The sequence below is a fragment of the Tenrec ecaudatus genome, chromosome 7, assembly GCF_050624435.1.
Source record: "Tenrec ecaudatus isolate mTenEca1 chromosome 7, mTenEca1.hap1, whole genome shotgun sequence".
NCBI classification, from domain to species: Eukaryota; Metazoa; Chordata; class Mammalia; order Afrosoricida; family Tenrecidae; genus Tenrec; species Tenrec ecaudatus.
In genome coordinates, this window is record NC_134536.1 from 32,316,491 (window position 1) to 32,320,008 (window position 3,518).

Sequence of the window (3,518 nt, forward strand, 5' to 3'; positions counted from 1 at the left end):
TACCAGTGACATAGCTTCCAGCATCACAGCCACATGGAAACCTCCACAGTATGACACATTGACAGACAGACAAGGGGTAGCAGAGGGTCTTTAGTAATGTTTATTATCAATGTTAATTATAGAATAACATGACAAATATCATTATAAATGTCTTGAATATAGTCTGTCTTAGATGATAGGAATATATAAGTTTTATAGAAAATGGTTTTGTAAAGTCTTCCTCTATTGAAGGAAGCATGATTAGTAACTGCGCCTTTTAGATTTTAATGTTTCTCCTCCTTTGCTTTTTTATTTCATTCTCAAAAAAGTTACCGACACAGGTTTATAAATATGAACTGCCACAATATTGCAGCTGAAACACCCAAACGTTTGACAAGATTAGGGACTGTAAAAAACACCATCAGCGCAGCACATGTACAAATGTGCTTGACACAATAGGTGGATGTATGAATTGTGATAAAAGGTATAAGAGCCCCCAATAAAATGATGAAAATATAGCAACAACAACAACAAAACATCAGCAGCAACAGGAGCATGTGTCCGTAGCGCAGTGAGGAAAGCAGTCCCCGGATGCTTCCGTATAGCTGGGTGGAAAGGGCAACTCTAACAGCCCATTAGCAGTTTCAGACTTAAGTTAGCACAGAGTTTTAGCCTTTGGGGTATATGGATTCATGTAAACTGGGATTATAGAAGTTATTGTTGCTGGTATAACTAGCTATAGAGACATTTTTATTGGCAACAAACACACATTACTGTTGCAACACCACACAGACATTCTATAGAGGGTCATTTTGGAATGACTCTGACAAGGTCATGATGTATGACCCTCATGCCCCACAGTCAAGTGGTGCCACCAGCAGGGTAATCTATCCTAGAGTTTATGACCAGTATTTACATGTTCTGGGAGTCCTGGGGGGGATGAGGTTAAGCATTTAGCTGCTAGCTGAAAGGTGGGATTCAAACCCATCGGCAGCTCCATGGGACAAATGACCTGCCGATCTGCTCCTGTGAAGATTTGAGCTTAGAAAACGTGATGGGATAGTTCGACTCTGTCCTTTAGGGTCGCTATAGGTTCCCAAGGATTCTCAGTAACATCAAGAAATGCATGTTATGGCGCAGTGAGATTATTTTGTATGCCTCTTCTATGCGTGTCTTTGTGACCTACACTGAAACACGACCAGAGGGGATTGGACACATCTGTCATTCTGATAGAGGGGCTGAAAGAGCCAGACTATTGTTCATCAAAATCCTAGAAATATAGGATAATTTAAGATTTAATTTGTTAAAACTCCAAAATGTAATGGTCGCTGGCTTGCAGTAAGAATTCCTTTTCAGCCTAGTCCCTAGGGCCATCCTAAATGAGGGGAGAGGCCATTTAGATGCACAGTGGGGCATGAGCCCTCAGGGGACGGTGGTCTGGGATGGGGATCTGCTTCTTCTTCACATGGTTTCATGTCCTGTGATCTTTGCCAAAACTGCCATCATTGCAAACCCTGCTTTTGGTCACAGACTTTAAGGGCAGTGGTTCTCAACCTTCCAAAGGCCGCAACCCTTTCATACAGTTCCTCATGCTGTGGTGATTCCCAGCCATAAAATTATTGTCATTGCTACTTCATAACTGTAATTTTGCTACTATGATGAATCATCATGGAAATATCTGATCTGCGGGATGTATTTTCTTTCTCTTTTTTTGTATAAGAAAGCAAGACATAATTATATATCAAGAAAACATCCTAGCCAAGTCTTTATTAGTCCGAGTTGACTGGAGAAACAAATCCAGTGATACTCATGTATGTTTAAGAAAGGTCTTTATATCAAGAAAACATCCCAGTCCAGACCAGATCAAGTCCATAAGTCCGATACTACTCCGTACGTCTGATACTAGCCCATAAATTCCTCTTCCGGCTCACGCAGCCACACGCAATGATGCAGAATGCAGGAAGATGACAGGGCAGTGGGTGCAAAGTCTTGTAGATCCAATGGCGGTGGACGTATCTCTAGGGCTCTGGCTGCCATCAGAGTGGCTCCAGGTGGCTCTTCAGCAGGAAGGTGAAGCAGAGAGCGTGGACTACCTCCAGTGAGCCATTTATCTCGGTTGACCTCCAATCAAGCTGTGGCCTGACTGGCAGGCTAAACTCCGCCCACACGTTCCTATGGGAGCCATGCTGGCACAGAAAACCTAACTATCACAAAGCCTACCTCGAGTCCATAAGTCCCTCTTGAGACTCACACAACCACATGCAGTGATGTAGAATGCAGGAAGATCACAGGCTGGTGGGGGCAGTCATGTAGGCCTAATGGTGGTGGCTTTGGCAGCTCTCAGAGTGGCTTGCCAGCTGGGTTAGTCTGGGTTGACTCCTGGATGGCCATGATCTTACCAGCCAGGTCTGCGCACAGCGTGGGCCTAGAGGGCAGAGGAGAGAGCAGGAGAGAGAAGCAAGATGTATTTTCATTGTTACAAATTGAACATAATTAAAGCATAGCGATTAATCACAAAAACAATATATAATTATATATTGTGAAATATTTATTTCTAATGACAAATAAATGAAATTTTGTCTTGAAGCATGGTGTTGCCTGGGTACTCGTATGTGGGCCTATCTGCATGTGGGCCGACCTGCCTGGAGACGGATAGAGGAGTGGTGGCTCGTTCCTCAGACCTTCAGAAAGATGTGTTTTCCGGTGGTCTTAGGCGACCCCTGCGAAAGGGTCTTGTGAACCCCCCCAAAGGGTCTTGTGAACCCCCCCCCCAACCTGCGACCTGCAGGTTGAGAACCACAGCTTTAGGGTATATAACCTGCTTAAATGTCCCTGGAATTTTGAAGCAGTTTGGAGGTAGAAAACCTCATTGTTTCCCTCTGTTTCACACTTCAGAATAAATGTAGAATTTCTCCAATAAACCTGGTCCCTGTCTGGCTGAAACAGTGACCGGCAATCCCTCTTTTCCCAGCATCACTTCCACAGTGTATACAAGTGAACCATCTCGGACTCAGGAAGAGAGAGAATCCTGTGGCCATTAAGAAAGAAGAGTCACCGACTGAGCACTTGAGATCCCGCTCTGAAGTGGTTAATGGTGGGCTTTCCAGCCCCTGGAACCATGCTTGGGCCGAGTGACTGTGGCTGAGAGGTCAAGTACCAGAGAGAGGCCTATCTGCCAGCATGGCTGAGAGAGGCAGTGAGGGCAAAAGAACTGTATCTTAACGTTTGATAACCTCCTTGCCTTCCTAATAAATCCCATCATCATGAATTTTGTCTATGAGTGGCCATCACAATGAGCTGTTGAACCCAGCCGAGAAGTAGAGGGTCCCGGGCAGGATGATGGGTGTCAGAATAGGATAAAGAAGAATGGAGGATCGGGGCATGCCTGGCCTCTCTGCTTTGTGACAATCGGCTGGTATGGAGTTAGCGCCTCTCTTCTGAAGACAGAAGAGATCAGACGTGGCCCCCAGCCATTTCCTCACATTATACTTCCTAGCACTTCTGAAGCTGACCCAGTTTTAAAGCATTTATTGAATGAC